Genomic DNA, 14,820 nt, shown 5'->3' with positions numbered 1-14,820 from the left:
AAAGTAAAGCTAGATAAAACTGAGTGAATTATTGAACTAATTTTTAAAAAATGTATATTTTATAAAATTATAAACATTACTTTTAATTAGAATACGCTAAAAAAACGGTAATAGGTTCATATACGGCATAAATAAGTTCGATTTTTGCTCGTACTTTCTGCCATGCTCCTGGGAGATTTTTTGTAACTTTTTGTTTGAAACGCTGTAGCACTGGCTTCAGGAAACACAAGACTGTAAAGGAGCTTACTTTGACGTGCAATATATCCTCTGAACTGGCTTATACTAAAGCTAATCACTACTAATTCGTTCTTTTGCGATATTCTCTCTAGTTCATACTACAATAAAAACCATGTAAACCATGTTATTTACAAAATGTTCCAAAAGTTTTCTAAATTTCATCAGAACCCTAACTCTTTTGTTTTTTTAACAGAATTTTCAGAGTTTTTCTGGGTATGCAGTTTAATAGCCGATTCAATTTTATTACTCGTATAACAGAGTGCAAATTTAAAGTGACTGAAAAATATCAAAGATTTTTTGCAATTCTTTTTTGTTTGTCTACGGTGCTAGGCCTTTTCTTCCTTACAATTCCATATAATTCGAGGACGTGCTTTGCGTGAAAGAAAAGGCGCGGCCCGGCAGCGAAAAAAAATTATTAAAAATCAATGATATTTTTTAGTCGGTTGAAATTTGCACTTTGTTGTACTAGAATTCAATTGGCAGTAAAACGGCATACCCAAAAAAAGTTTGAAATTTTCGCTTCATACTAGAATTCAGTATTTTACATTCAGGTATTTTTCAGTCGTATGCAATTTTCACTTTGTAATACTAAATTTCAGTGGGCTATAAACCTGCAATCAAAAAAAAATATTGAAATTTTGGTTGAAAAGTTAAAGGAATTTTAAAAAATTCTGTACAAAGGTTCAAGCTTTACGTTATGGAACAAAATACATTTTTTAAACCTTTTAATTCAACGGTCGAGAGCCCATAAGAGAACTGCGTTTGAAAAAAGTACTAATTTTTTGGTTTTCCAATTTGGCAACATTTCCAGACTTGCCATTTATAACCCCTTTATTCATGGTAGTTAAAAAATGAAAAATTTTTCCTGTTGTTCCACTAATTATTAACCACTCAACCGTGTTATGATTTATGCTGCTTTATGCCACTTCGTACCCTTGCTCAAGAAAATTAGCAGATTGTGAAAAAATCGTAGAATTTTCGTTTCTTCCTTTGGACCACTGGCTGTGTGCAGCAAAATTTCAATTCCTGTCTTAAGTCATAAATTACTCAGCGACGGCGAGAAGTGGCTATTCACGCCACGCCATAACTTTTGTTCTACCCAAACTTGGATTTGCCCAAAACCTCATAGCCACCCACACTGCAGTCTTCATTATTTAACCGTCATACTATGTATCTTACACTTGCCTAGCAGCTCACCCCCTTTGCCTTGGCATTTTGACACACAAAATTTGTTGCAGGAAATAGGAAAACAAAGCATCAACATGACTTGAACAGGCATACAAAAAAATTCCAGGTTAAAGAACACAATAATATTAACATAAAAAGTAGCAACGACTAAGCAGAGAGCGACTTGCGTGCCCAAGGGATTAGAGAGGCAGGCACGCACACACATATACAAAGCGTACTTTTGCGGCAGGGCGCAGCAAGCGTAGAGGATAGTCGTGGAAAACGGAGGTTTAAGAATATTATTTTTGATTTTTTTTTTCACAGTGTGCGTAAGCTTCTTAGACGCGCTGTTGCTGAATTCCATTTGGCAAAAAAAAAAAGAGATTGCCAACATTTTTTTGAAGTGCCGCGATAAGACGCTGCGAATAATTTTGTAATTTCACTAACAAGTTTGTGTTGCAATTTATCATTGATTAAAATACTCACAAATACTTTCGTAGGCATTTTTATCAGTTTCTTAGTCAAATATTTAGGCATAGCTCGCCAGCTGTGCAAAGCGCTTATACGCATATCCTCGCTTAATTTTCGCAGTATCAAGTTGTTTTCCAACTGTTTCACCACGAAATTCACTGCACTGCTCCCCTGCAGCGGAATTACTTGTCCCGTGTTTAAGCTGCTGTTTTCATACTTTTAATTTATGCTGTTGCCGTTAATCTTCGCTTTTTGTTTGTGTTTGCCCATCAGACTGCTAAGCCGCATCCTTTCTGTCAACTATGTCCTGTGGCTTATACTGTCGCTTAGTCAAGTTGGTGCGACTAATTACAAAATTCTTTCTTGATCACATCATAAATTGTAATTTTAATAACTTGGCGGACAATTTATTACTCAGTAGTTATTAAGAGAATTTGTTAATTTATTAAAAACGAGAAAAAAAGAACTTTTGCCGCGTTGATTAATTTTCTAATTGAGACTTTTCTTGTTTTCAATCAGAAAGTGTGAAGTGAATTTTCCAAAAGTTGAAGCAAATATACAGATATATATATAAACAGTATAGTCTAGAAAATGTTGAGGTACTGAATGCGTAAAGGGTCTTCCAAAGGTGACGCCAACTCGAAACACTGAGAACTAGAAGGAAGCTGAACCAAGTCCATGATAAGGACGCAAATATGGCTTGAGGAGCACTGCCTGCAACTCGCCAAACATAACACCGAAGTCATCCTTATGACACAAGGTCACATGCCATTCGAGGTCAGCATGTAAATAGGCGATACGACCCTAGTGACCCAAAAAGTAGTTAAATACTTAGGTATTCAACCTGACTGCAGGCTTACTTTCTGAACCCAGATACGGCATGCAGCTACCAAAACAGCTAAGTAGATTAATGGCAAACATCGGTGGGCCAACACAGAGTAAAAGAAACCTAATTATGGCGGCCACAAGCTCAATTCTCCTGTAAAGTATGGGGAATTGTGCTAAACTGCAAAGCCAAGTGCAAAGCACTATTGGCTGTGCAACGAACAGCGAACGAACAGAGTTGCCTCAACGAAGAAACAGAGTTGCATCAACCTATCGCACTGTCTCACTAGCTTCTAAGGTCGGAGATGCCAAACTATGCTGCGGTGGTACACTGAACCGAGTGGCAGATGGACGGCGAAATTTATTCGCGGATTCACGGATACTTCCGGAGACACCCATACCACATGGGCAAGGTAACCGATTCCAAGTGCATATACTGCGAAGCGCTGAGCGATGACGCTGAGCACACGTTTTTTAGTTGTAACAGATGGCTCGCGGAAAGAAATGCACTGACTCAGCAGCTTGGAGACATCGCGCCGAGCAATATAATCAGCAAAATGCTCGAACGCGAGGACAGCTGGAACGCGATAAAGAAATACATCGAGAACGTACTACGAAAAAAAAGGCTGACCTCGACAGAGTACAACAAAGCGAAGCCGCACAGATAGAGAGACAAGAAGACGAGCCTATAGCATGAAAGCTGGCTACAAATATGATGGACCCAGGCGTGGATGGAATTGGTTCCTTACGGACGCCGTTCTAGGCCCTCCCGAAGTACTATAGAAAGCAGTTCCGGGAAGAATGTCTCCCCGGAAGGAGAGGAGGGATCGTTTTAGTGGCCACACCACACGACGGTCGCTGTAAGTGCGACGGCATTTTGAACCCTACCTCTTCTTCTTCTTCTTAATTGGCGCGATAACCGCTTACCCGACTTTGCCCGAGTTTAACAAAGCGCGCCAGTCGTTTCATTCTCGTGCTAACCGGCGCCAATTGGACACACCAAGTGAAGCCAAGTCCTTCTCCACCTGAACTTCGCACCGCAGAGGAGGCCTTTCTCTTCCTCTGCTACCACCAGCTGGTACCGCATCGAATACTTTCAAAGCCGGAGCGTTTGTATCCATTCGGACGACATGCCCAGCCAACGTAGCCGCTGGATCTTTATTCGCTGCGCTATGTCTATGTCGTCTCATCGTTCTATCGTCTGCGATATTCGCCGTTGCCAACGTGCAAAGGTCCAAAAATCTTACGCAGAATATTTCTCTCGAACACTCCAAGCGTCGCTTCATCGGATGTTGCCATCGTCCAAGCTTCTGCGCCATACGTTAGGACGAGCTTGATGAGAGTCTTGTAGAGTGTTAGTTTTACTCGTCGAGAGAGGACTTTCGTGCTCAGTTGCCTACTTAGCCCAAAGTAGCACTTGTTGGCAAGAGAGATTCTGCGTTGGATTTCAAGGCTGACATTGTTATCGGTGTTAACGCTGGTTCCTAAATAAACGAAGTCTTTTACAACCTCGAAATTATAACTGTCAACAGTGACGTGGGTGCCGATATGCGAGTGCGCCGACTGTTTGTTTGAAGACAGGAGGTACTTCGTTTTGTCCTCGTTCACCACCAAACCCATTCGCTTTGCCTCTTTATCCAGTTTGGAGAAGGCAGAACTAACAGCGCGGTTGTTAAGGCCGATGATATTGTGCCTGAGCGATTAAGATCTGCGGCTCGTACGATGCTCTCCAACATCAGGTTAAAGAAGTCACACGACAGCGAGTCACCCTGTCTGAAACCTCGTTTGGTATCAAACGGCTCGGAGAGGTCCTTCCCAATTCTGACGGCGCTGCTGGTGTTGAGCAACGTCATCTTGCAAAGCCGTAGTATTTTGAATCCTACCTCACCGACCAAAAACAAAAAAAAAAACAAAAAGGTGATGCCTGGATGTCGGGAGTGAATAATTCTTAGACGGTATCTTTTATTTATGTCGCCTTTGACATTTGTCAAGTAGATAGATGTAGAATTTTACACAAAAGAACAGCGCATTAAAATTAATGAAACTTCTTCTGGAACAACATCAAGGCGCAGGCCACAAATAGCAGGAGTAACTTGGCCAAACACCTAACAGAAATGTACGCGCGAATTATTTACTTATTTATTTATGTATATATTAAGAAAATAGTCGCTCTTCAAGAAGAACATATCGCAAAATTCGTGATTTCTTTGATGGAAATTATCGTCCGAACGAGTCGACAATTCAAAGGTTGGTAAAAGAACTTTAATAAACTGGTTCTGTTGAGGATAGAAAAAGTACTGACAGTCCAAAAATTGGCTTACCTGTTGAGAATATTGCTGCTGAAGCGCAAAGTGTTGCTGAACAACCTTCAAACCTTTATTTTGACACCTCCAACCAGAATTGATTCATATTGAAAAAGAAAATGAAGCTTCCCTTGCATTTTTTTTTTTTTCAAAATAAACTCAAGTTTTCAGAAATATGAAATGAAGTCACCAAAAATAACTATTTTTTTCTTTTTTACGAATCTCTGCTGAAATGATCAAACAATTTTTTTTTCAAGCAATGGAATTTAAGTACTATTTTACTAAAAAAAATATAAATTTTTTGTTGTCAAAACTGATCCTTATTATTTCCCGTAGGTGGCTTTAGCAATCTGTACCTCGTGTTATAAAAGTGTCATGAGGGTACACTAGACGGCATTAGAAGGGTAAGATTTTGTGCTAAAAACGTGGGAGCCAGATAGAAGTAAGACCGTAAACCAGACAGTGCTGAACATATGAATTGTGTCAAAGGGGTATCATACCCTTAAAGGACAATTTTCGAAAATGTAAATAAAATAGTGCAGGCACTTTTTTGATTTTTTTGCAAGTCACCACCATCATCAACTGTGTCAATCCAGGTTTTCTTTGAGCGACCCCTTTTATAAGGCTCATACAGCTCATATTTTCCATCCTCAGAACTGAATATTGATATGGTCGGCGATTTGGATGCCATTTAGCTCAGCTACGAGTTCATCGTTTTAACGTTAGCGATAGTTGATGTGATCTATCCGCAGGGGTCCAAAGATGCGGCATAGGGTATTTTGCTGAAATATGTTAAGCTTTTCCTCATCCGCCTTACGCATCTCCAGATTTCAGAAATATAAGTGACGCAAGGTCTAAATATTGCTTTATAGATTTTCAACTTCATTCGCTTAAAAACAAACGAAGAACATTAAGGCTTGTATAGCGAAAGGAAGACTATGCTTACCGGCTGGAGTCTCGCACTCATTTCTTGTTTGGCTGTTGTGCCCGCAAAGATGAGGAATCCAAGATGTTTGAACGATGCCACTTTCGCTAAAGTGAGACTTTCGATCCATATGAGAGACTTACATTCATTTGGAACTTTTCCAGTGCACCAAAATTTTATTCTTGATTCAATTATGCAGTGCCCCAAGCTAATAGCTGCGTTCTCAAGTTGTAAAAAAGCTACAGGGTGAACGATATGAAACAAACACCATAGCTATTCAAAACACCATAACTTTTTTGTGTGAAATTAGTTTTTATTGACTCCAAAGATAAAATTGTTCAAAAATGATTACAATTTTAAAATATATTCACTTTAGCTCGATATGGCCACCTTTAACCTCGACTACATATAGCCTTCAAACGGTCAAAAAATCAGTTGCATGTTGCACGAATATGATTTTGAGGTATTTTGGCCCATTCTCGTATAATCGCTTTTTTCAGCGCATCCATACTGGCACGTTTTGTAGGCCTTTTAGTCCTTACCTTACTCTCCAAAATGGACCAGATGAAATAGTCCATCTGATTTGCGTCTGGCGAATTCGAAAGCCATTGTGTGGACGAAATGAAGTGTGGAACATGATTTTTTAACCATTCTTGGTTCACACGAGCTTTATGAGACGGCTCTAAAGCAGCTTCTAAAACATTTTCCCGATAATAAGTCGCATTCACTTTGACACCAGGCTCGATAAAAACGATTCGAGAGCGTCCATCAGTGGTCACTGCGGCCCAAACCACTAGTTTCGATGGGAAATTGCTTCGAGTGGCCATACGTAGGCTCAAATTCTCGCATGAGCGTTCGGTCGAGTAAACACGATCGTTTTGAGTGTTTACGAACTGCCCAATTGGGAAATATTTTTCATCAGAAAACACAATGTTAGGAAATTCACCACGTTCGTGCAAGCGCAACAACTCTTTTGCTCTTTCACACCGAACTTTTCTTTGCTGGGGTAAAAGATCGTGTGCTGTTTAGAACTTGTAAGCCTTGACCTTGAGCTCATTTTTCAATATGGGTCGAATGCTGTCTTGTGACATTTTCAGTTCTTTGGCCATTTTTCTTCCACTTCGACGTGGATTTCCTTCAAGTCGAGCCTTCACTTTCCGCACCATTTCTGGCGTTGTTGCGGTTTGTTTTGGTCCACCTCCATAGCGTTTTGCAATGCAACCAGTATCATTGTAACGTTTTATAGTGCGATACACAAACATTTTATTCACTTTGAGGTGACTGATCTCAGCCAAATATAACGCAATCACACTACTACGTTTGAATTCCATCACAGAGAAATAAATTCAACAAAACTGAGACGGAAATGCTTTTGATGGCTTATAAACAATATATTGAACTGTCATTAGAACAATTTTTACGTTGATGTCATGAGCTGTTTTACAAATACAAGCAGTGTGAAGTTGGTAACACTTCATATTGTACATTGATGTGCATATAAATTCATTTTAATATTTAGGGATATTACACTTTAATTGTTGTACATTTCTGTACAATATAAAGCATAAATCTCATATCATTGTTGTGACTGATTTTCTGCTGCGGTAGATATCCAACTTTCTGCCCATCGTTTTGGTGGTCTTTCTGCTCCTCTTCTTCCTTCTGGTATCCCATCTCTAGCTATATTTTTCAACCGATTGCTAGGAGTTCGTTCCATGATCGTCTTCTCGCTCTTATGAATTTTACAATGTCGGTCGCTCCTGTCTGGTTTCTTATCTCCTCGTTTCTTATATAGTCTAGTCTAGTTTTTCCAGCTATGACCCTAAGGGCATGCATTTCAGTAGTCCGCAGCAATTGTTTCGTTTTCATGTTTTCTGCACGAGCTTCTGCTCCATAAGTCCAATCGGCCTTTCAATTTTTTTATAGATTCGTATTCTCTTTTCCATGTTCATATACTTGTTTTTCCACACGATTTCTCACAGGTTTTTTAATATCAGTGTACCGTTTGCGCACCTCTCTCACACCTCTGTTATTATAAGGGTTTTCCAATAACAGGTGTTACAGGTGAATGGATTGCGCTATCGAGAGATGATTAACGATTTTTTATGGCCGGAATTGGATGGTATTGATCTGGACAACGTTTTCAACAAGACAGCGCTCCATGCGACACAAGCAACGACACCATTGATCTTTTACTTACTCTTTAGCTTACGGATCGTGTTGTGTCTCGAAGAAGTTGGCCATCGAGATCTTGTGATTTAACACCTTGTGACTTTTTTCTTTGGGGCCACGTGAAAGAGAAGGTCTACGGCAACAGCCCAGGGTCGCTGGGTCGATTCAAGGCCTCAAAGATGGAGTTCGTGAGGACATAGAGCAGCCACTTTGCAATTCGGTTATGGAAAATTTCATGAAATGGATATTGTCCTGTAAGCGTGGTCGTGGTGTTCTTTTGCCTGATGTTATTTGCCACTATTAACGGCATACCTTTCTCTTTATAATGAAACTAGCTGTACCCGGCGCGCGTTGCTACGGTGCAGAAGTTGCTACTCTACAGCGCCTTCTGGTTGCGAGTGGCATTAATAAGCATATTCTACTAACCTTCTGTGTGGAAAAACACATATATATATATTAATTTTTATAATAATCGGTCCAGTAGGTTTTGGGTTTATCGATGGCATACAGACAAACATGCATTTTTATATATAAGAAAAGAGACATCCGATCATTTTTATAAAAAAATAGCACTTTTCTTTGAATATCAAAATAATACCTCTTATTAGATAACCCCTCACTTTTTTGTAATGTTAACTCAAGTACCTTGGTTTTTTTCTCTGTGCTGTTAAATTAAAATCAGCTATAAAATATGATCCAAGCAGTTTAAATTTCACTTTTAATTATTCAACCTGCTGAATCACTCGACTAATATAAAAAATTATTTCAATTATTGGCTTTGCATCGGCTGAGCAAAACGCTGAATGCGTTACTGCACTCAAATACTATCCTCACTACTCTTAGTGGAAAAAGAAGATTTTTTTTCGGACGTCAAACGAAACCCGCATCAACTGAGAAGCTGCAAGAGCTACAATTTTTTTCTTCTTTTGTTTTCCATCAAAAAGTAGTTTTATGTTTTTAATTTCTCGTTATGAAATTCTTACGGGTACCATTCGAAATATTTTTTAATTTGACCTGCTTTATTTTTCCATCAGATAACAATTTAAGTATTTACAGTTGTTCAACGAAAATCGGTTTTAAGAACTTTCTTCATTTGCCTTTCTTCTCTTCTTCCTTTTTTGCAGATCTGCACAATAGCACAACAAGTGAGTTTTGTTGCTTGCATGCATTCAAATCTACTTAGGGAATCGGCTCGAAGCATCCTCTCAACTTAAGCTGCTGCTGCTGCTGATGCCGCGGCGTATACGTTACATTTATGCGGAATAAAACGCACTTCTTTTGTTATTATAGATTCTTTTGTGTTGTTACTTAGCATAGTGTTTTACAATGAATTACTCATAAACACCAACAAACAGAGTTACTTTCACACTGAACACAATAGTCGCAGTTGTTTACGCGTAGTTGCAAAACTCAACGGAATAAAAAGCCGGAAAAGTTGGCAAACAAAAAATAAAAGCCCCCACAAAAAAGGCAATACTAAACCACATATTACATACAGATACTGTGAATAATACTATGGCTACTACCACACATGCAGCCAGAGAAATCTGCTGCTGAACGTCGTTGTTGGTTGTGCTGTTCCACAATATTGGCAACATTTTGTGTGGCGCGCCGAAGCGAAAAGTTGGTTGTTTTGTGTTGTGGTTGTAAATACGGTAAACAATAGTTGCAGCGCACGAGAATTGGGTCAGTGGCAATGCGACAAATACCAGCATACTAATGCGCACACACACGCACACTCATACAAAAACGGCACAATGCATTTGAATTGACTCTCAAGGTCAAAGTTAGTGGCGCGGAGTATTGCTTTCACTGCTGCTGATTCGCTGAGATTTCACTAGAATTGGAATTATCTTTGCTTTTTTGCGTGGTTTGTGTTGTGAGCTACTGATTTATAAACTGCGTTTTAGCTGCATAATAAAATATGGAAAATTTATGCCGAACTCAGAGCAACTTTATTGCAATATTTAACAGGTGTAGGAAATTTATTTAATAATAATAAATTAAAAATTTATTTAATAGTAATAAATTTTAATATAAATTATATTTGGGGACTGAAAGTGATGAACAAGGCGAGCGATTTCATCAAGATATTGCTACGATTAAAAAGCGTTATAAGGGCTTTTGGGATCAAGGAATGATGAGCGACTTCTGCTGGATGCAACTTCGTGAAGGTTCCGTGCAACATAAAAGAAGAAGTTTGAGAGTAAAGGCGTATTTTCGACCTCAAACATAGCCATGTCAAAAGCTGCAAAATCACACGTGTTGACCTCATTGGTCATAACTTCTAAAATCTTTCGTTGATTCAGACAAACTTAGGATTAAAATGTAGGTGAAAAAATTGTAAAAATTTTTCGTTCCAGAAAAAGGTTAATAAACTTTGATAAGTTAGTAAAAAACGTCAAAAATGCCTTTTTTTTTACTTTCAACAGCTGTTTTGCGAAAACTACGACTTCCATTGACTCGTATTATATATTGCCATATAGGTTATATGTGTGTCTTTCGAAATTTATGCACTTCAAAGGAATGTCGCGCACTGTTTTCGAGATTGCAGGTAATAAGTGCACTATTGCACAAAAAACAGGTTTTTTGGGAATATCTCGGAAACCGTTATTTGAAAAAAAAAAAAATAAAAGTCGTTTTTGGTTTCAGCGACATCAAATTAGTCTAAAAAACGATTTTGGGTCGAAGACCATTTTTGGTGTAAACTAGTGTTATTGAAAAATATTTATGTGTATTAATTAATTTTGGTACTACTTTTATCATTTTACGAATAATTTTTTCACTTATGTGGACTATAGTGGCTTATCTCTCGCCAGTATGAACCTCAGTATAAAACGTGGTAAGTTCAGTAAGTCATTTAAGTAATATTTATTTATTGGGTGTGCAACAAAGTTTTAAAGGTTTTTTTTCGATTTCAAAAATTTATTGTTAAAAATTAGTACAACCTAATATATTTTATCCAAAATACTGTCCATCACTAGCTATAACTTTTTCCCACTTCTCTGGTAATGCATGGATTCCGTCCCAATAAAACTGCTCGCTTTTGGAGGCGAAGAACTCATCAAGCCGATTTTGGATACCTTCAACCGAAGTGAAACGCACTCCCGTAAGGGCATTCTGCATCGACCGGAACAAATGGTAATCTGATGGTGCAAGATCTGGGCTATAAGGCGGGTGGGGTAGAACTTCCCATCCGCTACCATCGAGATAGGTTTTGACCACTTGTGCGACATGCGGCCGAGCATTGTCATGATGAAAGATCAATGTCTCATGTCTGGTTTCCCATTCCGGACGTTTTCCCGCAATTTCTCGTTTCAATCGCATTAGTTGTTGTCTGTAGAGTGCTCCGTTTATCGTCTGACCACTTTTCAGTAGTTCGTGGTAAACGATTCCCTTCTGGTCCCACCAAACTTCAAAAGTTGGTGGCCTTCCTTCGCGCTCCTTGTCGGCTGTGTCAAAGTCACCACTTAAGTGCACTTTTGAATCGTCGGAACCAGTACTCGCAGGTTGAAATTGATGGAGCATTCTCACCGTAAGCCTCACACAGCATCCGATTACTTTCCGCTGCACTTTTCTTCAGATGGAAGCAAAATAGCAATGCTTCCCGCGAATGAAGTTTTGTAGGCACAAAAGCTGACATAGTCTTTGTATAAAAAAATTTTTTGTTTACACTTCGACGAAATCACACAAACTAAGAAATGACACTTAATGATGACGCTTTCACATGAAACTCGTTACACAAATACTCAGTACAATTTGACACTAGTATTACTAAATGCTTTAAATCCTTTAAAACTTAGTTGCACACCCAATATATAAATAATATCTTAGAGAGGAACAACTAAAGGTAAAAGATTTTTAGTTTACCAAAGAAATCCAACAAGTAGCGAGGTGTAGCAAACCTTTTTTAGAAGAAAGAAAATAACCGAATCTAACGATACCAAAAAATAGGGCAACTCATAGCAAGGAAAAGACAACTTCGCCAAAAATGACAACACTCACGATTCCCTGGAGATAAAATCACTCTTAACAAAGCATCTCAGAAACTAAGACGAGAAATAAGTAATTGAAAAAATTAGTCAATATATCGATATTTATCAGAGTTAACAGCTGATCAAAAAAACTGACTACTCTCTTTGAAAATGCACAAAATATTTAAAAACACCAAACTGTGTCCGCCAGTGAAAAATGCAAATCACACCTGGGCGAGATAAGGATAAAGCTATAACATTTGCAAAGCATCTATCCAACATCTTGCAACCGTACGAGAACCAATGCGGTGGCTTATATTCCTCCTTAGATTAAGAAACCACTCTACTTCCACATATAACTATAAGCGAACTGAAAGGAGAAATGAAGCAACTAAAAGATAAAAAGGCACCTGGATGTGATTTAATTACAGCGGAAGTATTAAAGCAACTACCCAAAAGTCTAGTTAGATTAGCCAATCTATTCAATTCGTTGATCCGACTCCAGTGTGTTTCAAGCCATACAGTTCCATGTTGAAGTAGCAGAGACGAGACTGTGGAAAGTATTTATTTATTTATTTATTTATTAGGAATATAATTATAAATAACTATATTACATTACGAAAGGCACTAGTAGCTAAGACTATCGGCCTGAAATAATACTAATAGATTTTTTACTTATTTATATTCAAGACTGCTTATGTTCCTTACTTGTGATATACTCCGGTCAACAATAAAGTACTCTGTACCAACAATTTGGCTACCACGTACGGAGCACTGCAGTGAACTGTGCTACTTTTGCTTAACTTTTACTCAAACTAAAGGGTACCAATACTTTCGCCGCATCAAAATTCGCTACGCTAATATAGAATCGGTTATTCCAGCGGTTCTGTACTCACCAGAAGAACGTATAGCGGCTTCAATGGAGATTTTTGATGATGTTCCCGAATTAAGGGATGGAGAACCAACAATGCTTTAAAACGCTTTAAAGGACAAGACATTACGCGGCTTGGCTTACGTATGCTTGGCGAATACTGTTGGTCTATTTGTCGCGATACTGACACCAATGCTTACAAACGCAAAAATGAAAGGCCTAAGTTTCTTTCAAAGCATTAAAATTTTTAATGTAACAATTTTTAATTTTAATATAATAAAATTAATAAAAAAATTCGGGGTTTAGAGATATACTATTGTAATGCGGAGTGAAATACCTTTCTTTTGATACCCACATCGGCACAGATGGCAACCCTGTGAAACATTGTCAGTGGCAACACCTAGGTGAAAAGTCTAGAAATGTGATACACTATCTGTGTGCCCAATTTCATTCAAGTCCGTTAAGCTAATCCTGAGATCGTGTGGCTATACAAGTATGCATACAAGAATTGCTCGTTTAAAGTTATAAAATACATTTATTACATTATTATTTTTTATCCCCTTTCCTAAAAAGTATATTTGGTTCATAGGACAGAATGTGTGTAACGCGGTGTTATGATTGACAAACCAGGAAAGATCCACATATTGTTTCTTCACACCGGCCAATCTCCTTGCTGCCACAAATTTAAAAACTACTGGAAAAGCTCATTCTAAATTGCTTGATTTTCGAAATCTGATACCTTCACACCAGTTTGGATTCCATTGTAAACACTCCACCATAGACCAGGTGCACATAATTGCCGCTGAAATAGAAAAATCGTTCGAAGAGAAAAGCATAAGCTCAGCAGTCTTTCTGGGCGTCGCGCAAGCATTCGACAAGCTTTGGCAGAAAGGCCTTATCAACAAATTGAGCTCATGCCTTCCACTTCAATACAGTGCATTTATGAAATCGTATATAGTTTTAAAAATAATTGAATTTAAATGCCCCCATGCTCGTTGACACAAGTACGGCATCTTAGTAAAAAGTTGTTCATTGCTGCTTTCAGCATTTTCAAATAACGGTCTCCAGTAACCGTAACGGTGTGACCATTTTCTTCAAAAAAATAAGGCCGGACAATACAGCGTGAAGAAACCGCACACCACACTGTCACGCGAAGAGGATGCAATTCCGTCTCGTGGAGTATCTGTGGGTTAGAAGTACTCCATATTCGACAATTTTGTTTGTTCACATTGCCGTTTAAATCGAAATGGGCCTCATCAGACATGAAAAGGCAGTTTAACATGTTTTGGTCTTCTTCCACCATTTGCAGGATCTTCTGGCAAAATTCCAAGCGAATCGGCAAGTCTGCTGCATTCAGTTTGTTAACCATTTAAATTTTGTAGGGAAATAAGTCTAAATCTTTGTGCATTATTGTTTGCAAAGACTGTCGGCTGGCACCAAGTTGAGCAGATAAGCTTCTTGTTGAAACCCTTGGATTGCTTTGTATAGCTGCAGCTACAGCAGCGATCGTTTCCCCCGTCCGAACTGGTGGGTTTCGATGATAAGGCCTTCTTGCGACTGTTCCTTGCTCAGCAAAATTATTCACCAGTCTCATTATGGTCCATCTGCTCGGTGGATCGCCGCCAAACATCCGCCTGTACTCTCTCTGTACCAAAACTACGGACTCCAGTGCGTGATAGCGGCGGACTATCCAAATTCTTGTTTGCGTGTCCCAGTTATCCATTTTAATAAATTTAAAGATCAATCTGCAAATTAAAACAAAAATGGAACAGATAACTTAAAAAGAAAAAAAGTTATTCAATTTTTTTTTGGTAGCGGCTTTCATCAGCCACCCTGTATCTCATCATTCATTTCAAAATACAAAAAAAAAAAGCT

Source organism: Anastrepha obliqua, chromosome 1 (assembly GCF_027943255.1).
Source record: "Anastrepha obliqua isolate idAnaObli1 chromosome 1, idAnaObli1_1.0, whole genome shotgun sequence".
In the NCBI taxonomy this organism is placed as follows: Eukaryota; Metazoa; Arthropoda; class Insecta; order Diptera; family Tephritidae; genus Anastrepha; species Anastrepha obliqua.
This window is presented reverse-complemented; position numbering follows the sequence as displayed.